Source organism: Pygoscelis adeliae, unplaced genomic scaffold (assembly GCF_000699105.1).
Source record: "Pygoscelis adeliae isolate BGI_AS28 unplaced genomic scaffold, ASM69910v1 Scaffold22, whole genome shotgun sequence".
In the NCBI taxonomy this organism is placed as follows: Eukaryota; Metazoa; Chordata; class Aves; order Sphenisciformes; family Spheniscidae; genus Pygoscelis; species Pygoscelis adeliae.
In genome coordinates this window covers 552,571-575,655 of record NW_008824350.1, presented here as the reverse complement: position 1 = coordinate 575,655, position 23,085 = coordinate 552,571, and the positions used below count along the sequence as shown (strand labels likewise).

At 37.8% G+C, this 23,085-nt stretch overlaps 1 protein-coding gene across 1 annotated transcript in view; it reads right to left on the bottom strand.

Annotated features, from left to right (window-relative positions):
* The window catches only part of SIPA1L1 (signal-induced proliferation-associated 1 like 1), a 225,618-nt gene that overhangs the window by 112,463 nt on the left and 90,070 nt on the right, over positions 1-23,085 (bottom strand). Inside the window, exon 4 of the mRNA XM_009319181.1 lies at positions 22,754-22,830. The gene's annotated coding sequence lies outside the window, so the exon portion shown is untranslated. The remainder of the gene's footprint in view (positions 1-22,753; positions 22,831-23,085) is intronic.

The following is a 23,085-nucleotide window of genomic DNA, read 5'->3' as shown; positions in this document are numbered from 1 at the left end:
TTCGCAAGTGACTGGTTATCACTATTACCTACTTCTCAACACAACAACCACGGGCAAAAAAGGGTTAAGTCATTTAAACTCTGAACCATACCATATAGCTTTCCCCAAACCACTAGAGTTGGATTGAAAATTGAAACAGTGCTAAGCTCAGTGAATCTTACTTTATCCCATTAAGTGGTCAAGAAACCAAGACAACTCTAAAGAGATCATGAAATGAATAACAGAGCATACATCTCAAGGGTATAAACAGATTTTTGTCCAGGAAAAAAGTATTTAGTAAAACATCAAATGATTCCTGTATCACATTAGGAGAGTCACTTCAGCCACAACTCCCAGGTGACTCCTGAATTTTCTTAATTTGCTAGAATACTTTCATACAAATATGAAGAATGCTGTGCATTGCCTAATGCAATGAAAGCTGGAAAAAGCCATGAAGTTCAGCCACACTTGTTAGTCAAATATTATCATTGAATTTGCTATACAAAAATCAGCAACAATTTTTGTTCTTCTGTCAAAAATGTAAAAGCTGGAACATCAATTTTTATTGACTCTAGTAATTTCCCCAGTGATCAGAAAAAAAACAGTATTTTATTTTAATTCACACATATTGAACAGCCTGACTGATTTACTTTGCTAGCAGACTAGATAAGAGGGTCTTTTCCAAGGAAAGTCAAACCTTAGAAATGCAGACTGAAGTCACTGCTGAATGACAAAACAAACTGATTTCCTGTGACAGACAAATTTCATCTAGGTATGTCATTTAATTTCTCTTCATGAGATATTGGAAGGGTTATTACCTATGATGATCAAATAAAGATATGTTTCCAAGAACATTAATGTCTCACATGCTTTAAGGAGATCAAACAACAGATTTTCTAGTGCTGTATTAATAAAGCAATAGTTGCATAACTGACTTGGCTACAGCAAGGCAGAAATGTAGGATTCAAGTAGGCTTAGAGCATATCAAAAAGACAAGAGAGAAATCCTTGGGAGATAGAAAGAAGGTGAAATTTCCTCTGATTCACTTGAGGGAAAGGAAATTTCTTCAAACTACAAAAGAGTCAATGAGTCTCTGTAAACTCGAAGTCATCCTTCTGAATTAAAACCAGACTCGTTAATCCAGCAGTCCTGAAGCAAAAATTTCAGACCAGCTAGAAAGGAAACAGAGTTAGGTGGATGTTTCAGCCGGTGTTGTGCAACTACACTATCATCCTGTGAGGTATCAGAGAAGTTATGACAGCTCCTACACTGCAAAAGTCCCGAGGAGAGGAGGAAACTGGTTAAATACCTCCCATCAGCCTGGAGAGAATGTGGAGCAGAGACTGATGGCTCCACAGGGTTCCCAGGAAATTTCTGAGATGGTCATCTACTGGAATACCAGTTCAAAACCAGAAACTTCAACAAACCACCAACTCTGAGGACCCTGAAACTTGAGACACACAAAAATGGGCTGGCTTGAGGCAGGTAAAAATATTCATAATGGGTTTCTTCCTGAGACATTAAGAGCAGTAACAACCCTGTTTAGAAAACTCAATCCTGAGACTGCTCTACACCCTTTTGGACGTCTCAAAGATTCGACAACCCAGATCACGCAGAATTTCTTTATCAGATTGGTAGATTTGGGAATATTTTCATCTGATACAGTCTTGGACGGGAACGAGTAGATTCACTGACAGTGAAAGAAATTTGCAACAGATACCAGCCAAGTGACTTGTTAAGAAAACCCTAAAAAAATACAGAAATTCCCACCAAAAAAAGAGGCCTGAGCAATGACATTAACTCAGAGAACATTTCACAGGCTCTTTCTCCTCCTAAGCACTTCAGACATTCGGTACAGACATTTCTATTCAAGTCTGGTTTTTTTCCTGATATTAAACAATATGCAAGGAAATACAGGAAAGAAACGCTAAAAATGGTGTATACTCGAGATGCATTTTCAAGCTTTTAACCATTTACTAGATTTACTACCATCCTGGCTAAGACCGTACCACTGTAGAGTGGGTGCATACATCTGTATGTTTGTGCAGGCCACAGTTCTGCTAATCACAGCAGCAGCACGAAGTGATGATGCTGAGGGTAACTCCGTACTCTGGCTGAGGAAGAACCACAGGTGGCTCCTTCCCTTCCTCTTTCCTGACAGTACATGCTTACATGCCCTAGGTATCTAAACTCCACATGCAGATCCATTTACCCATGGTAGGCCACTGCCTTCTAGACATTCTAGAGTTCTCATCTAGAACTCCAGGTTCCAGATGGGACCCCAAAGGTCATTTTCAGACACCAAGTACATATCAGAGTTTGAAGATCAAGTTACTGTGCTGAGCAAGGATTCCAAAAATCAACAGCATCCTCTTTTTCAAGAAGCAATTATATATAGACAACTACAGGATTTTTAATGTTCAAAAAAGACAATCCATATTTTTAGAACAATACTCAAGTTCAGCACAGCAAGGCAGGAACAGAAATTGCTTTTAACTCCAGCAGCACAAATGTTTGTTTTAACCGATGCCAAAATTACCAACAGTTTACATGAGCAGAAGAATTAACTTCATATAAAAAAAAAAACTGAGCACAAACCAAAAACTATACAACCTACACCTGAAATATAACAGAGCATACCGTTCACTAGTTTACTGATTTTCAAAACATGCACAGACACAAGCATAGCACAGAACAATCCCTTTCAGGAAAGTCATCACAGATCAGCTCAGACAGCTGATGTTCCAAGTGGGCAGCTGAATCCATTCAAACACTGAGTACATATCGGAGTGAGTAACTCTACACCCTGCAGAAGTACTGAGCAGCAGCAAGAGACGAAGCACAAAAAGCAGAGAAACAAGCAGAGTGTTTCAAAGAGAAATGCAGAAAGCCATGGTAAAGGAAACACGAGAGTGACACGGTAATACAGAGAACAGGGCAGAACTGCATCCAAAGCAGCAAACTTAACTGGGGATACTCACTCTGTTCTAGCTGGCATAGCTATCACACAGCAGAAAATGATAAATGAGCTGGGTGGGTATTTATTTAGCAGATACAGCATTACTTTCACACCAACATAAAATACTTCACCCTGTCTGTAGCTGCCTTCCAAGGCTTTTCCATGCAATATGAGCTACTCTGAAAAAATCCATATGCATCAGAACAAGAGTGGCAACGGGAACCTGAAAGCGAGACATGTTCAGTTTAATTGTGAAGCTCCACAAGTGATTAGTATAGCAGAAGAGAAAATTAGGTAGAAATGTTAAAGTATAATTATTTTCAGCCTCTGAATCTCAAAACCATAAAATCCATTTAATCAAGAAAGTTAACTCTTTAAAGTAACAAAAACTTCTAATATGCTCTACTTTTTGAACTGGAGGAATCTTAGTTTTAAACTCCAAGAGTGTGAAATGTTGACATGCCCATCCAGCATTATGAACTACCAAACATATCACTATTTTAAACAAGGATAAACGATTTTAAGGATAACTCATAATGAAAGATATTCTGAAAAATACATCTGCAGCATTACAGGGTGGGATATCAACACCATCTATCATGAAGACTGTCAAAAACTTTATTACAGAACCTCATTTTAGTTGACTACAACTTCCAATCTGAGCAGACGTGCTTGTAAATTCTGATTCATTAAAGGAACATGGCACAGTAACAGCAGTTAAAAAACTTCTTCTCTACACGTTATTCTTGTCATTTCCCATCTTCCTGCACGCCAAATACTGACTTTTATTGCAACTCCTGGGAAAAGACTGGGCAGGTGAGAAACAAACCTAGTTACTGAAGATGTCAATTCGAGAAGCTTCAGAAAAAATTTTAAGATATTTATAACTATGAAATATATAATATCTACAACTATATTTCTGCACAGATATATCAATGTAGATACATCCATGTAGATGCTATATATTTATTTGAGATATATCAACTATCTACATGCAGGTAGAAATCCTACATAGCTCACTGGACACCTAAAAGAAAATATTGGCCAGTAAGAAGGACTTAGACAAGCATCACTGTGCAGCAACAGTTCTACAATTTCACTACAGTATAGTATTGGCAAAAACTCCACAAAAAGTAATGAATGATATATTGCCAAAGGAGGAAAAGGTGGCAGATTTTACCAAATATAAAATCATATGCACAAAGCCGATTTAAGAACCTTTCAAATAAATATCTATATATAAAACCATAGATGTTAATATATTTACAAAGCTACTTTAGATATTTATATAAAAGAAGAATCCCAAATATCTGGTAAGTGTCTTCAAATTCAGCCTTCTACAGAAGTGTTGTTTCAGGCAGAAGGGCACGAGAAAGAAATCCATGCATTTTAACTAAAAATCTTTGTAATTTCATTCATATTCACCGTCATTTTGGTTGTATTTCAGGATAATTATTAACACTTATGTATAAAAAGATCAATTAAAAGTTCTGGCACGGATCATAATTTTTTATTATGCCATTTACACTGGAACAAGCAACTGTCACTTTTCATTTTTCCACCGTGCTGTGAATTTTACTGTGCATGACAACTGTTGGAAAAGATCAAGTTATAACACTGGTACCGCTGAACTGAATTTCCTTGCAAAAAGACCGCCTATGCAGTATTATCATTAAAGCCATCAGTGAATTTATTACTAAACCACTTATCTTCAGGGATTCAACTATTTACTCCACCACTCCTCACGACCACCAATGAGAATGATAACAGAGAATCAGGACACCGATTTTTTTTAAAAGACACCTTTGTATTAAACTAATAGTTCATTGGATAGCAAAAAAAAAAATGGAGAAACACATCACTTGACAAGAGAACTTTAATGTCAGTAAGAAACTTTAGTACAGAATAGTGTTTAAGATAAAAGTAAAAAAAAAATCTATTTTATTTTGCAGAAAACATTTTTGAACACATACACAACCCTGAAGACAGTAACTGCTTTTGTGGTTTGTTTTTAGGATACAGAGGAATCATGTTAGAAAAAGGATTATCCCATAGGAAGATGTATCAGAAGAAATTCTGTAGCAGATCAAAAAGAAATGGATGGACTTACTGTTGTTTTTCTTTTAATGTTACTGTCTAATTTAAAAATGGACTCAGACCAAAATTCTAAAGTGATACAGCTCAGCAAGAAATATCAAATTCTTTTTTCAGTCCAAGATGCCTAAAATACACCAAAGTCCACCTTCCCTATTACCACAAATACTTTCCAAGCAATTTGGGTGTGAAGCATAAGGGAATCAGCAGCTGGAGACTAGGAGACAGCTGAGCATCTGGTGGAATCGATTTCCTTAACACCATGACATAACACGTGCCATCCATTATAGAGATTATTCACTTTATAGAAGTAGTGCATTTTGTTTGCTAGAATCTACAGTTTCAAACGCTGAAAACTCTTGTGGATGAAGCATGTGGTGTCTTTGGGGAAAAAAACAACAACAAAAAAAAACCAGGAAAAAAAAACCAAAACCACAAACCTGAAACATGCTCTCAAGCAGCTTCTTTAAGACGCACTAAGTTCTGCAAATACACTTTCACCACAGCAGCCTATGGGGCTAACATCGAGTAATCATGACAGCAGTATGACACTGAGATAAAAGCAGAAAATGAAAATGCCATTTCCTTATGGAGAAACAACAGTCTCATTCATTTTTTTAAAACTTCTTGAAATACAGAGATAGATTTTAACACTTCTCTACAGGTAAAGAAAGGAATAGATGTGGAACATGGGAGATGTTTTGTCCATTGTCTATTCATATTAGCAGCTGTAAGACCATACCGAATGGCAGACTGATGACAAACAAGACATGGGTGAACGCTAAAAAGCCAAGGGAGAAGTTTTAGGGAAAAAAAAAAATCTTGCTTTTTGTTCAGTTACATTTTGTTGAAAGATTTGGTTTGAGAAATTAGGTAAGACTTAAGTCAAATACTTCCCTAGTCTTGTTGTAAAGATGAGAAAAAAAAGAATGAGAGTAATGTGGCATGCCTCTTGTACGTCATAACGCAGCTAAAATTAGCTCTTTGCAGGTTAAACAGCCGTAAAAAGTTGTAAGCATCTGATTAACCTAACAGGAAACGGACTGCTGGAACCAGTGCACAAATACTACAAGGCTCTCAGAGCCCCATCAATATGCCTCAGTCCTGATCTGCATATAGTCACCTTCTCGATTTGGCATCACTGATTAACTTACTTTCACCTCCCAAAACTGCCAAAGGTCTATACTGCTAGAATACTCCTGTTTTCTTCTTAGCACCACTCCATTACGAAATTGTTAAACACCTTTCAGCTGCAGTCATTTTTTTTTCTTTAAATCTGTGGGTGACAGCATTAGTAAGAAAATACGTTTTATTAAGGAGACCTCTTAAAAAAAACATATTAAAGATTGGTTTTAAAGCTGTATAAAATGTTTACAAAAATTCTTGTTAAAAGCTTAAAATGCACATTTCATTTAGCCATTAAAAAAAGCAAATAGTATTTATTATACATTAAGCACTACTATATGCCCTGAGGTTCCTGCTTAGAGCTCTCACATGTAAATGCAACTGATAAAATGGATATGACTTGTTAGCCAAGGCAGAAGGAGCGGTTAGGGAAATGTTTCATCCTCCCTGGGATGCAGCACAGTATCATGCTTCTGCTGTTTCTGCTTACAGAGAATTGGTTCCTGGGAGGAAGAAGTTTAATTAGCTCTGAAGACATCCATGAGGTACTCGTTTTACAAACTGAATAATAACGCAAACAGCGCAGGTAACACTACACATGGAGCACCATAAAGGTGACTTCACTGCACAATAACGGAAAGTCTCAAGGAGAACGGCAAGGAAAAAAAGACAGGTGTAAATGCTGTGCCGCCACAGGTAGGTCCAAATTCAAGATCTCAAGGGGACAATGTCCTTTTACTTAAAGCAATGTTGCTTTACCAGTATTTTTTATATGCGTTAATCCACACCACTGCATTTTCCATCCATTCTGTATTATTGTATCATGCTACTTCACATGACATGTTTTTGTCATGGCAGGTATGTTTTCCTCCTCCTTCCTCATAATCCATTGGCCTTTTCTTTTTAAGCCAGTAGCTAGTGAAGTCCAGCCTTAAAGATCTTACTGGAAATGGGAAAGTTTATGAGGTGCCCCAACTAAGTATTTCTCTTCCCCAGTGACAAGCTTATGCACGATAACACATACCAAATAGCCAAATTCGCAGTCCTTTCCGAATGGAGTTCTCCAAGGGAGAAAACAATTTCCTCAGTGCCATATCTATCAGGGCCAGAGATGCACATGTCTCAGAGCCATCAGATAGACTGGGGTTACATCTTTACTTGTAAACACACGCAAAATCACATCAGACATCAGGAAAGCAAAAAAGGATTGATATTTTGTTCTTAGCCTGCCTTTGGCCCTTTCTCATAGTTCTTGCTCCTTCAAATAAAAAAAAGTAAGTACAAATAAGTAGCGAGTAGTTTTTGTAAACAATTACTTTTTTGTCTGGGCTAAGCACAATACATCAAGATTCACACGGAAAGGACAGCAGCGAAGGAAAAGAAGTGGGAGAAAGGAAAAGGAAACTAACTACATCTCACTCTACATAGCATTTTTCATAAAAAGAGCATTATTCTATCATGTTTCTACAGCTGATGAGAATTTAGAACAAAACACCAGTCCCAAGTAAAGAGCAGGATATTGCTGCAGTAATTTACAACAGCTAGGAAGGAAAAAGGAGGATTTCACTGACAGGAGAGTAAGAGAATGTTCACCACTTGCACAACCGTAATCCCCAAATTCCAGTAAATGGAGGTGAAGCAAAGAAGTACATTTTTCTTCAAATCCTCCATTTTTAAATTTTTTTAAAGTTGTATCTACAAAGGCTCTGAAAGTTGACCAAACATTGACAAACTCAGAGCTGCTTTAAGTTTTCCAGTGTCTTGCCTGGACTTCAGTGCTAGCAATCCTGCTTGGCCCAGCAAAACTCCTTTCGCCAGAACCAAAGTACCAAGGAGTATGTGCTATACCTGCTTAACAGCTGCCACTTAACAGCTTCACAGGACACAAGTGATCTGTGGACACCCCTATTCTACCTTCCTGGGATACGACAGCACTGCATTTCATCAGTCACTATTAGGGAGGCAATACAGCACCTGTATGCTGCCACCCACAAGCCCCTGAAACCAGCACAGGGCAGTGTTGCCACCAAAAGCAGCAGCCAAATAATATGCTCCCTCTCCCCTACTGTCAGCTATACAGGCAGCGGGATTGAAGAATTGATCCGGATTTAAAGTATGCACCTAATTAATGGCTTTATGAAGACAAATTTGAGCTCATTTCTTATCCAACTCAGCTAACCACGGCAGCATTTTAGGGGAGAAGACAGAGCCGGAGGTGAGAAATGACCGTACAAGAGTGACAGCCGCAGTGCAGCTCTGAAATGCTCCTGGAACTACATGAAACACAAGTCCCTGTGTAAAGTGTAAAACGTAATTAGCTGAAAAGCACGCTGCCTGCCCTCTTCTCTCAACTGAAAACAAAGATGAAAGCTTGTGCAAAGGTACACAGTACCTTCTGCAAAAGACAGGCAAGAAAAGCATTAAGCCTACACTGTTACAGCTACTGTGCATGTTAAAAATACCACTTACAGACCGACCTCCTTTCTGCTCTGTTTTATAGGGGGAGCGCATAACCACCTTCCTAAGTTCAGGGGTTAAACTTTTACTTAAGAATTCTGTTGCATCCCCTGAACTTCCTGGGACACAGCTCTGTCACCAGAGGGCAGGTGTGCAGGCCTACGTGCGTGCAGACGCACGGGAGACAGCACGTAATATGGGAACCGGCAGATTTGGGGCAGCTGATATATTACTACACAAGTAGCGTTCGTTATTCAGAGTACCAGTTTTCACTCATCTATGGCATGTTGGCATGACCAGAGATTTCCCTCCAATCGGAGGAAAAGCATGTCAGAAAGTTTGCTTGCACATATGCCGTTTGTGGGGAACACAGGAATTTGCTGTAGCCTAGCAATTAGTACTACCATCCACCTTCAGCCTTCTCTAAAACAAATGATCAAGTAAAAACTCTAAAACATCACAATCAAAAGACTAACCTGGAAAAGCTGTTATATATTGTTAGACAACTTTTTCTTTCATACATATAGATTGTAACTATACAAATGCTCAATTAATTCTTCAGATAGCCACTTTTTGCTGCAAAATCTCTGCTTCGTTCACCTCATTGATAGCGAGTAAAAGCATTTGGCAGAATTATATTTACGATTTTAGTTACTAAATTTAACGTAGACAATAGTTCTTCTGACTTTGTATCAAAATACATGCCATAATCAAGACCTTTCCTTGGACAAGATGTGTGCAATCTGACATACCCCGTGCACTGGTCCTCAAGGACCACAAAATTATTAAAGAACTACATTTAGGAAGGGCTATCCTCATGTACTTCAACAAGCTAAATGTTCACAGCAGCAAACCATACTTTTAATGAAACTTGATGTCAGTTTTATATGGGAGATAACTGAAGAGACAAGAACTTATCTACACAAAATAACTGTGTTTATAACTTCTTTAGCATAAAACTGATTTTCAGAAAAAGCAGATGTTTTCTCTCAGAAAAGTTTTGAATACAAAGTGGGCATTAACCAACTACAATCATGCCTAAATCATTTTGATTTAGGTGTGTTCCATTATGCATGCAAGGAAAAAAAACCCCAAACATTCATATTCATTTAGCTGGCCACAAGCATTTTGCAGTTTTTTGTTCTGAATAGCAGCCAGTGAATCTCTCCTGACAGATGATCATTTTATTTTCATTTTGAAATTCCTCTCAGCTTTGAGGTTTCACTGGAACCTCATTTACTAAAAAAATCTTCACTTTGCTGTCTACAGTGAAGTTAGGAAAGCATGTCCATACAACTTGAAGTGCTGACCAAAGCTCACTCTGCACTAGGTAAAACTCAGGTGCCAAAAACAATAGAATAAAAGACACTCTTCTCTCTTGGTCCCCATATAATTCCCTCCCTCTCACCAATTTTCACCATTTCTACACATATAAAGCCAAGCTCATGAGAAACAACTGAGTAATTGCCCCTATACACTAGGTAATGTAATCTTCAGTAATATTCATTAGAATTTCCCAAAGCTTTTGCATTTTTTATTCTTTTTTGAAGTTATTCAAGCTTTTTTCTATAATCTCACAAGACTCACATCACTGTTTTTGTAGTTCAGCTACCTGCTACTTTAAAAAAAAAAATCAGTATGTGTAATGAAAACTGCAATCACAGAAAGCTGGTAAAGATGTCTTTTCTGCATCAATAAAATATCCTTTAACTTATAGTCTTCAAAACTTCCACAATTCATTGAGTTCTATAATTTTCCAAGAACAACAGTATTTTCAAATATGATTATTACAAATATCTTCATTAATGCAAACAAAAGTTTTCTGCTCACTTGTTTGTTTACATAAATGTTAAAATATCTTAGTGGCTGACAGAACGAAATTAAGGTTTGACATATTACAAAGTAAATGTAGGTGAATTCTTCTTCCTAGAATATTCAGTTAAACAAAACTTAAATAAAAGTAAAATCAGCATGAAACCACCACAGAGAGATATGCCAACTAAAGGCATTTCACAGAAGGGAGATTTTAAACATAGAAAAACATAGAATAGGACTCTACTTCTACCAAAAAGTTGAAGATAGTGGTATGCATTTTGGTTTTTCTTACACAGTTATGTTCTAAAAACTTTTTTTTTTTAATAAATCAGTTATCCCAAATATCTTTAAAAGTCACATTATTGCCTGCTTGAAAAGAAAACCTTCATTAGCCTATGGAATAAACAAGAAGCCGAACTATGACAGCCGGGGATCCAACAATGCCATGGTTGCTGGCTCCTCTAAACAAGTAGTACTGAGGAAAATAATTTCTGATAGACATATAGTTTGTTGTTGATCAATTTACTATGTTAATTATATTTAAATTGGAGCCAGAGATTTCCCATGTCCATTAATACTCCTCTTTTCTTCCCCACCAGTACTACCTAGAGTCCCTATTGTAGTTTCCGCAGGCTTCCAGCTCAAATTCTAATCCACATGGCAGTATTTTTAGTTTCTACTTACCCTTCCCCTACTGAATTTTCAGAGATGCATAGTGAATGTCCTGATGATTTCTTGCTACATGCCCTACCTGTCTGCTCAACCTGCGAGGCATACAATAGTATGTATTGTATGCGGAGTGATAAAGATGCTGATCAGGCCATTTAGTGACAGTGCTTAGATGTAGAAGTAAAGCCACAAGAGAATTAAAATAAAAAGATGAAACAGAAATAAAGCCAGGAGAACCACTACAAATCTACAGCAATGTATGACTAGAAAAAAAATCTTAAGACCAAACAGGCCATACAGCAGCAAGTACGTAATTTGCACTATGTAAGCACAGATGCTACTCGGTCTCTCCTTTTGTTAGTAAGGCTGCTATAGACTCATTTATCTAATCTTAACAACGCTGCACTAAAATATTCTATAATGTAAAAATTGTCGTGCCACCACCAATACAAAGTCCATCTCTTGATTAATTGACAAGGTCTTTCACAAAACATGGCATGTGTTCACAATTAGCAAAATTAGCCCACTCTTCCAGCAGCTTCACAGGACTCACTACAACTACCCAGAACTCCCAAGCACAAGCCTGCATCCGAGTACTTTTTGCATGCAAAATATAATAGTATGCAACACACATGCTGTTGTCAACTGAAAATTTCCAGTTTCCTCAAGAAGTTGACTGAAGCACTTCATATAGTCTTATGAAGTGCTTATAGACTCTTAACGTCCTAGACACAGAACATTCCTGGGTTGCCCAATCTGTAAGATCTATTCATTAAACACTCTCAACCCAAACAGCTAGCTCAAGAATGAGATCTCCAGCATTTTTAAACAAACTTAATTTCTTAGTAACATTTTAGGGTTTTTGATCCCGAGTAAAGAATTCTTGCAGACTTTGGAATAAACAGCATCTATTACCGGCCACTTAGTCTCCCCTCCAAGCAGTTAAAAATGAAAGGAATGTTGTTTATCATCCTAAAATAGCTCTCAAGTTAAACACTAATCATTACCATTGGTGAAAAAGAATTTCAGTTCTACGGCATTTAAGTTCTACCCTTAAAATACTGCATATTACAGGTCCTCCCTGCCACTGTATTTTCTGGTTTGACATGCATTTTAAAATTCCTCTTCCCATGATTTCTCAATTTCTCAGTTTCACAAAAATATCTCGTATCTCCTTGGAGACCTGAACGCAACACAACAAAGACTGCTGGCTCTAACGCTTAGAAGCAGGTTAGAAAGAGAACTGCGTTCCCTTGCTAGTTAGGATAAACTTCAACACTCCCTATCTCTTTACTAATGTATCTAACAAGAATCTGTCTCGCTCCCCCATTAATTTTCTTACCTGCCTTCACAGCCATTCGCTCAAATCCTATCGACTCCTTCACTACTAACTTGCACCCACCTTGAGGTTTAATGAGCTTTCTAAGCATCTTTGTAGAAAAATGTAAGCAATTTAAGAAGGCTGGCAATACCCAAGCAAAACTCCACTAAGAAGTAAGCCTCCCCCTGCAAAACTGCCAAGAATAAAGAGAACTAAGACCCTTTTGCAGAGATATTTAAAACTATAATCTTTATCTACATCAATTGGTTTTTATACCAATTGCTCTTGATCAGCACAGGATACCAAAAACCAGCAAACTAATTTCTTCTGGGTTCTGTGCCCATCCGTAGCTGCCACAACCCCTAGTTTGGGAATTGCTGTTTAGATATTAATGTTGCTGCTACTACCAGCAAACAACGTTTGTCCCCCAGTTCATCAATTCTTTAAATACCACTCTAGTTGCAGTAAGAAAAAAGTGCTGCTTCTCATTTTGGATGTAGGACTGCCAAGGGAAGCACAGACACCCGCCTATCCCCAAAAAGGGACTCTCCCCCAGCCTTGCAGTCCCGTGCATATTCTGCTCAGAGCAGCACTTTGCTGCAGCACTGTTGCAGGTTTAGCCAACATTCCCCTTGCAAAGCTACCTTCACCATTACAACAAAGCATATATTCCTTAATGAAAAGCTAAAATTCTGAAGGCATTTCCTACAAATTAAACATCTTCAGTAGCATAAGATGAGAAAAATTCTCTCTCACAGGAATCGACAGTGTTTTCTCAACTGAAGCACAGCGGGAAATTTGAATCATCCAGTTACTGCAGTTTAGTTGAAAGCCTTGCAGAGACAGGAACCAAGAACAACAAGCAGCATAGAAATACCAATATGAAGGGGAAAATCAGGAAAAATAAGATTCCCCTCCACCCCGCAAAAGGGATAGAAAATGGCACATGAAAGGCAGAGCAAGAATTTCCTTCCCAGAATACTACAAGAGCAAGAGAAGGTGTCCAGCTACATTGAAAGCTGACAAGTTCACCATCAACAAAAAGGGATACTTCTTCATACCTCTACCTAAGTAACGCATTGCTGAGGGATAGAGGATTGCAAAGCCAAAAGCTTAGCAGCACTAAAGGGGAGAACAAAAGATAAAATTACATTGTAATAGAAAATACTTAAAAACAAAGAGCTAGAAAAGATACAAATGTCTGGGTTTTATGACACAAGCTGAACCAATAGGATCCCAGAGAGATATCCCCTAGAATATATTATTGTCATAACTGCCTATTGTAGATTTTTTTGCATAATCATCCCAAGCATCTGTTACTACTCCTAATTAAAGAACAGATGGTCTGACCCAATATGGCAATTCCTATGACCCTATATTTATCAGCATGTGGGGAAATTAAATTTTGAGGTCTCAAGCAAGCAAAGCAAGATTAACAAAACTAGATAGCTAAATAGGTCTCAAAGCCATCTGGTATATGACACTTACTGAAAATAATATTCTTGAAGATTACGTACGATGTATTTTCCACAGTCTCTGTACTGAGAAAACAGCATTCCACAAACTCCACCAGATGCAAATATGACTTAACTCCAGAAACACAGAGATTATCAAGCTAATAAATGAATCCTTTTTCATGTTAAACTAGTGAAGCACAGCTATTCCAGCTGTACAGTGAAATTTGTAGACACGGAAGAAGTCAGCATGTTCAGATAAAAGCTAGAGGCCATTTTCAGTAAAAACTTCTGATAAGGTCATCACACACCAGTAAAAGAAGTAAAGAAAACAACATAGGCAAAGGAAATAAAAAGCATTAAAAGAGTATACTTTTGCCTATATGCTTTAAGTGCAGGTTGAAAACATGCAGGTGCACTGTGGAAAGCTGCATTCCCAAATCTGATAATAGATGAAGACGACAGCTTGAAATAATTAATCTGCACAAGAAGAGAATCTGAGTGAGACAAGTATTAACCAATAAGGCAGTAGTAGCATATGAAAGGAAGTACACTTTTCTTTAAGTGAGTAATGTTCCTCCTTCTTCAAGAAATCTTTCAAGCTTTACTGGTAAAAAGGGCACTGGTAGTATGCACCTGTATGGATTTTTTTTTTTTTAATACTCTGTTGGAAAAAAATTAAAAATGGATGAAAAGTTATACGTTCATGAGTCACAGGAGCTTCTGACGAGCCTATGTTCTGAAAATGTGCATACCAACCTCATTAAGTTGCCAGATAATATTATTATTGTAACAAAATAAATAAAAATTGCCCTTTCCACTTAGAAACAGTCACAGGGAATGAGTTAATATACATGTTCTTAAATTAAGAATCACCTGAAGGAGACCAAAGCAACAAGGAGGCTGGTTACTAGGGCATTCTGTGTGAAGACACCAGAAGGATGCTCTTCAGCCTAACTCAGAAGCAGCATTCATCTGGTACCAGCAACAGCAGACAACTAGTCAAAACAAGAGTGCCTCCTTGCAGTACATGCCAGCAAAGCACCTCTTCTATGGCTAATACAATTTTATGATACCATTACCAAAGAGAGTAAAGTACTTCAAGCATTCTATATGAATCTTATTAATTTTCTCTAAATAAACCAGACAGATAAGCTGACTTCTTGCACATGGAGAATTTAATGAAAAATCTCCAGATAATTCATCAAAAGAAAAGCTTAAGTCTCCAAGACATTGCTACGTTGCTGATCTCCAAGACGCAGAGAGAAGGCCTACTCTCACGCCCAGCACCCCTTCCCTAGTAGAAATGCGGACATCACAGAAAAACTGCTCGCAACTTTCTGCATTTGTTAGTTCCTAAAAATTTCAGCACTTGGGAGGGAGAGGTGAAGTCAAGCCATTCATAGTGTTTAATTCAATTTATCTGCCTTTTTTTTTTTTTTAAAGTAATTTTCACCACAATCTTGGAACTGATTTATAGATATATAGTTTTAAGGCTGTATATTAATAAAACCTTAAAATACAACTACTGAAAGTTTATTTCACTGCCATTTTTCTTTTCTTTTCAGACCATGGTACCAGTCATTTACTTTGTCAAGCATTATTCTCCTAATATTTAAAACCTACTTCTAACATAACTAGTAAGCTGTGAAGCGCTCAACTTTTGTATGGCTGTCACTTAAAGTGTACTCGCACTCATGGAAAACCGTTATTAGATGTGACTGGTTTGAGTCAAACTCCCCATCATTTGGTTACCTGACACACTTACTAGAGCTACAAATTCGGTGTCGGGGATGGTAACTCACCAGGGTGCCAGTTAAAAAGCACATTTGACACAATCATTTACCACTGAAGAATAACTCTTCTACTGTATATAGAAGTTAAAACCCCTCAAACTTAAAAATTCATTCTACTGTACAAAGCTCAGCATCCCCTTTGTGCACGCATGTGATGGGGGGCACACGCAGGAGGAGGAACAGAACAGAAATAATTATGCTTGGCTGGAATCCATTATTTAATTTCATTAATTGAAAAACATTCCAAGATATACTTAAACATGGAAAAATTGACACAGAAAACAGATCGAATGGTTGTCTTAAAGTACCTTGGGGGAAAGTGAGTTCAATACATACAAATGACAGCAATTGAATATATGAAGTCACGCTGTACTGACTTAGTTAAACCAATGTCATCCCTGTGCATGAATGCTCTTATATAAGGTTAAGTCCATTTTTCACCAATTTATCTTGTTATTTACCAGGAATACTTCTACTTCAGGACTGATCTCATCTTTTCTAGACTATAGGAAAAAAGACACTAGACATTCCTATGTACTTTCTTCAGTGGATTTATGATTTGACATTCCACAGCATGGACACCAAATTAAATGTGCACCTATACGAGCTGAAGAAAATACTACGCAGAAATCAACTGGTTGCCTACAAATTTCTGTATCAATTTAAAGACACCTGCATTAAGTATTGACTTACTGGATTATATTAGAAAAACAAGTCTGATCTAATAATGCCACTTTTCTGAATTTTTTCAGTTGTTCCCAGTGAGTTTAAAAATAGAAAGTAAGCAAGCTTAATGCATCCATAACAGAAAACGTTACTGAAACTGCTAAAAAGGGGACTATTGTGAAAAAGTAAAAGCTGTGATTGCACATTTCATGCAGTCTGGTGCAGAGAGTTGTAAGAAAAGAAAGAGACCTGCAACCATCACAGACTCCCCTTGAATGCAAGCACCTTTCGGAGAGCGGACTACACTCTCACCCCATAATAAGGGTTTTCAAACTGACACTACATGCCAACAACGCAGTAGTCTACTGTGGTTAAGTTCGGAGGACATTACGCCACCTGCAACATCTTCACTCTCTGCTCTGTCCTTTGAGGGCATCGATAAAAAGAGAAACGGGACAATAGACAACTTGTCAAAAGAGCTAGGAAACACAGTTAGGAGAAGATGAGCTTTAACAGTTCTTAAGTCATTTAGGACACAAGAAAGCCCTTCAGTATCAAGGAAAATAAACATCTGCAAGAGGGAGAAAAGCAAAAAAGTCTGTAGCGTGCTCTCTAAGACAATACTTAAGAGTGTTTAACAATGAAATTAAATATGACTCCATAAGGCAATAACTAACTAATAATAAAATGCAGCACCAGCCTCATTTATAAATCTTCCATTTAATATACAACTCACTGTGGCCCATCTATTCCATTCTTTTTTTAAAGCTTTCTGAGGTCCTCCTCTTGCACTGAGCAAATACATACTATGACATTTAAAATGCACTGTTACGCTGATACAGAAATTGCGCTATAAAACTTGCATTTGAAAGTTCTTATTGTTTCTCAGATTTGTGTTTGCCACAGAAAGTAAATTCTGTACACATTTTATAGCACAGTAAAATATAAATGTTGTGGCTGGATGCCCAGGTGAACTAAGTCCACATTTCTGATTTAGCCTACATCTTACTGCATTTGCTAATTTTAAGGAGGGAGCAATTTATGGGTACATTTTTACCCATAAAAATTTAAAAGGAAGCTCTCCAATTAAAATATTCTCCCTATGGATACAGTAACTTTTAATGTGCACACATGAAAAGAGCTATGGTGATACCTTGACAGCCAACTGAAAGACACCAACAGCCAGCAGACCTTTATGAAGAAGAAAATATTTTACAGTGATAAAAAAATGAAAATATCCATACGAGTATTTGGTTACACCTAGTTACACTTGGAATCACTGTAAACTTGACTGTCATAATACCATACTGAAGCTGCTTTCATTTTCCAGAACAGTTTAAAATGTTGCTGTTAAGCATCAAGGAGGCACTTGAGGTGCAAATATTCCTACTGAACCCTGCTTTGAAAGTTTGATATGAAGCTATCATGCCCAACGTCTGTAAATATTAAACACAGCTGTAAGCACTGAAACTTTACTGACAGGTAAAGCAGATCCACTCCATAGTTTCTGAAAAGTTCAGACCTTAATAGGAGGCAGATTGGGAAAAAATCTTATCAAAATGAACTTTACAGTAGTGATTTGCACCGGCTGTTGTTTCAGATGGGTGTTTGTACATTATTTGTTACAGAAAAACCTTCTAATTACTACACCTATGAATACATCCCATTGGAATATGTTTGTTTCTATATTCTTGAACACACAGCAATTTTAAGTATCCTTAACATATATTTGATGTCTCAGCTAACACTAGCTGGAAAGCAGAATTACCAATATCCATGATTCATATTAACATTTAAAAAACCTCTCCTGTATCTTCATACACAAGGCAGTTTCCATTAGTGCGTACATGAGCAAAAGGAAGAGTCTTCTCAGGACTCTTAAGAGCTCCTAAAGTGCTCTTCACTCAGCCACTCGATTTCTGAAAAACTGTTTTACTGCCATAAACTTCACGTGGTGAGGTCTCTCTTCCCCAGGAAAATTCTGGGAGGAAACAGGTAGTTAGCACCAGCTCATGAAAAACTACCTGCCTTCTTTCAAGACAATTTTTCCATGAAGCCCTGATGCAACACCCTTGGCCTCATTAATCAGACACACACGTTTAAGGGCAGAGCTCTGAAAAGCATCATGGAGACAGATGCTGTTGGGGTGGGAGGGGAACATTAACAACCCTCCGCACCTTCTGCAACCACAGCACCACGAGCACACACAACACGAGCTCTACACAATATGATGCAAAAATATAAACAAGGAAGGAGGTTGATGACTGAAGTTAAATGGCGGCAGCCCCACTGATGACAAGTCAGAGAGATCAACTATCGTCCTACCTAGCCTGGGGACCACCAAGACGACTATCAGATGCTTCCAAGTTGACCCTCAGGTTTTCTATTTTCCTTCTTTCTGATTATTTTGTTCAGCATTTTGTAGGACATATTGAATTATTCCTATCCTATTGGTCAATTGCATGGTTATCAAAAATACTTTGGTCTACAGATGATGGACAGGCTCTAAATTCCACTGCTGGTTCACACACCACAACCTAAGAACAAACAACTGATAAACCACATGAAAGCAATAGATTTTCTTTAATGATTTCTTTTTAAGTAAACTTTGGGGTGTAATCCATCAAATTGATAAGCTGTTGACTGCCCTTGCTTCTCTTCAAGTTGCTCCAGCTAAGCTCATTGCTAACCCATCAAATAATTTGCTTATTTCCTTATGTCTCCAGTTATTTTAAACTGAAATGCAACAGCACAGGTTCTTAGCCATTCTCCTGTTATTCTGTACTTTGCACTGTTTGTGGCTGTTTCCCCAATCACTGGCATACTCTTTTGATGTCTTCAAGTTCATATGTCCAAATTTTTAAAAATAAGTTTAGTGCATTTTTTAAAAACTAAAAGTAACACTGGATTATTGGATGAAATTGCAGGTAAGAATTACACTCGTGAAACCAAAATAGTTTTGGTACACAGTGTTTACATAAAGCAGGTGGAAGAAAAAGGAAGATCTGCATTTTTTTTGGATGCACTGAAATCAAACCTTTTGTCAAATACTCTCCTAGTTCAAGTTCCTTCACATAAATTATTCCCCATACTTTTACATCTGAAAACCAGATCACTTGAAATACTGTGAAATCCTTTTATATAAAATATGAGCAATTAAGTCAATAACTAAGGTTTCAATTTTTTTGTCACTAGTGGCATGGGGTGGGGTTTCTTTAGATGGGACAAAAGGTCAACGTTTTCTGTGTTGGAGGCTTCAATAATCTCGCTATTATTTGCTGATTTTACCATTGAAAGATTTATGCAGTAAGCCATCTGTATTTGTCATTCATTCTGTATACCAAAAAGCCTAATGAGAATTTTAAAATTTGAATTCTGTAGAAAGCAATAGAGGTCACAACTGGCATTTTTATGGTACTGCTACTATGACTACTAAATTCAAACACTTGCTTGCATAACCATGGGCCAGCTCCCTCTCAAAGGATAGCTAGTACAGATAGTCCTTTTTTTTTTTTTCCTGGTTTGATTAGTCTGCAAACTGATTCTGATTTTGAGAGAGGCGAGTCCTATTCCTTAACTATTCTCTAGGCCACTTGGATGCAGTTTTCAGCTATGCATGCTGCACAAACTGTTCAGTTTAATTATTTTTATTTACATCATAGTAGATGAAAATGCTTCCTATTAACAGATGAATACAAGACAAACAAACACTCTTCCGTTCTTTTTCTACATGAAACTTAGTATAAGAACAGCCACTATTCATTTAGTTAAAGAAAAACTCATTCACACAATTCTTTTCAAAACATTAGCACACATACAAAAACACATTTGGGTAGAGTTGCCAGTGAAAGGTAGGAACAAAAATAGAGTACACAACCACAGATGTTTCAATCCAAGTAAGAAGCAGCACAACATCAATCCATTACCACCACAGTTCCCAAGACCTTCACATTCTGACCTGTATTCCCTCTCACACCATAGAGGATGGGGAAGCAGGGCTGTTTCTGGCTTGCCCCGAACCTTTGCAACCCCCAGCCACCCAGTCCCCCTCAATTTAAGAAGCCAAACAGCCTTCTGCACCCCTTTTCTCTCTCCCACCCCAATCCCTTTAACTCCAGCTGAAGCAGCTCTGGTTCTGTCTAACCCAACTCCCCCCTTCCAAACTTTGGTCCTACTTGTCTCCTGCTCCCCTTGGCTTAGCATCGTTTTTCTGGCTTCCAGAAAGGACAAAACTAAGGGCTGAAGAGGAGAGAGGGGAAAACACTTCTCCACTGCGTGCTGCATGTCCTCAGTAGGCCCATCCTATCATAAAGAAATTGCTGTTTTATCAGATAAACACTGTATTATTTTCAAGAGACCACAACAGGGTCCTAATGGGAAGACTCTTCCATGAATACATAGCAGCTGGGGAAACATGAGATACCTACACCACAACACACGCACACAAAAGGAAATAATTATGGTATTATGCACAGTCTTAACTTTTAATAGCCATGATACCAGAGAATTCAATGTTTCATCTGAACAGACTCCTAAAATGTGCTGCAGCACAGGATTTCTGAGAATTACTTTACAGTGGGAAAATATGCAGCTGTATTCTCCTAGACTTCCATATTTTTTCCGCACTACAAAACAATGTCGATTGTATGTGTCTATAGTCTCATGCTGTCTAAATGCCACCCCTTTGATCTATCCAATCTTTGTCCGGGACAAAACAGATATCGACATCTACGAGGCCCGCAGGGACTGAGCTGGGGGCCCACGCTGAGCCCGGGGCTGCCGTTTAACATTACAGCTTCAGCCCAGTTGACAGCCTGCCGCTGCCAGGAACGGGAAGACTGAATCCTCCCATCTCCTCCATTCCTCCCTTCTCTGTTTTGGGCCTACAGTCATCTCCTCGCATTACAGACACATTCAGCTTCCAAACCAGTAGAAAACTAACCCAGTAACAAAAACTGAATCAGTCTCTTTTTGCTGAGATAATGCAGCAGATCAACTTATGGTAAGTGTGAGAACTAGGGAGAGGAACAGAAAAGAGAGGATGAGCAGATACAATACTTCAATCTTTCAGGGTACTGCTTACCTGTAATGCAAACCCACCAGCCATAATTTAAGTCTACAGACATTTTCAATAAACTTTACTATATCCTAAAGATTTTAGGAACTTGTATATGCCTTCCAAGTTAGAGGAGAAAAAGCAAAATATAGCACATGTATATAGAAAACTCGTGGCTCAACTAGACTTGAATTAGCCCGTATTACAACACTCAAAGGAATGCCTCCTTGTGAGGGCAAAATACATCTAAGGCTCAACTGACCCCACAAATTCCTATTGCATTGCTATTTGTGAAGCTGTTTATATCCCTGAAAATGTATGTTTCTAAATTGGGGAGAAGAGAAAACTCTCACAATTCCTCTTACTCAAGCTGAAGCAAGCTTTGTTATAAGCATGTATAGTCCTTTATCCATACTGTACCACATACCACAGTAGCTGCTGACTACTGCTGACCTTACACTATGAGTGTCAGAACAAAGTGAAGACAAAACACAATGTTTAAGGAACTGATTAACATATACAATGCATCCAGAGTGTAAAAATCAATATTTCTAGACGAGAGCAGCTTTGAAGACTGGCCTTCACAGTATTCATATCTAAAGCAACAAAAACACAGTTCTTCAGCAATCCCAGTAAACCCCGACTTCCACAATTCAATGCTAATAATGGATCTAAGTGCAAATGAAGATCTCACTGGGTGCCCACCTTCATCTTCATACACCTAAATATTTGCACAAATCTGGTTAGCCATACTCCTGTGATGATCTAACTAATTTGAGACTGCTGGCAAACCAAGTTAAGTAGGCAGCTCAAGTCCCTCCCTTTTCCTCCTGCTCAAAATTTCTAAACCAGAAAAATACATCAATCCCTTAACTCTTCTCCAATATGGTTCTTGTAATCCAGAATGGAGCTTTTGGCTTTCATTCCAGTACTTATTCCCAAAACACAGCTGTAAAGTATAAAAATCAATTACTAATATTTTGATATAAAACAGCTCACCCAGACACTACACAGGACAGATTTACTATTCTCATCATTCATTAAAACATTCAGAAATCTCCAGATACTTGTTTTTCACAAATGTTGACAGAGATGAGTACTGCTTTTATTATCACTGTCTAAGCTTGTAACGGAAGATTACTATTCATTTCAAATGACCAAAGCCAAAAAGAAAAGAAAAAAAAGGAACTTCCCCTGAGCACTGATCATTATTCTCAATTACGAATCATGAAAACCATGTTATATACTAAAACCATCCAGTTTTTAAACTGTTCAGACTTCTCTGCACACCCACATTCCTATTAATGCATTCAACTAATTCATAATATGAGTTTTATGTTCATAGAAAAGACCTCCACTTACAGAAAAATGGTTCCTCTTGGAAATATCACAGGCATTTGAAGAAGGGCACAGGAAATCTCTCTTCAAAGATGCAGCAGCTGGTAAAATAGAGACAAAACTAAACAAAAATATACAGATAAAATATTCTTGTTCAGAGTTAACTAATTCAAGATCTAGATAGCCAATGAGCTGGAGAATGATATTCTGAAAAAAAGAACCTTCCGCTGAGAGCATCGGCCACAAAATCTCAGCAGTATCAAACAGCAGTACTTCCATAGAAGAATGAATGGTTCAAGCCACCCAGGACTTTCTAAAACCAAACAAGTGATTATCTGCATTTTTCCCTATCCTCA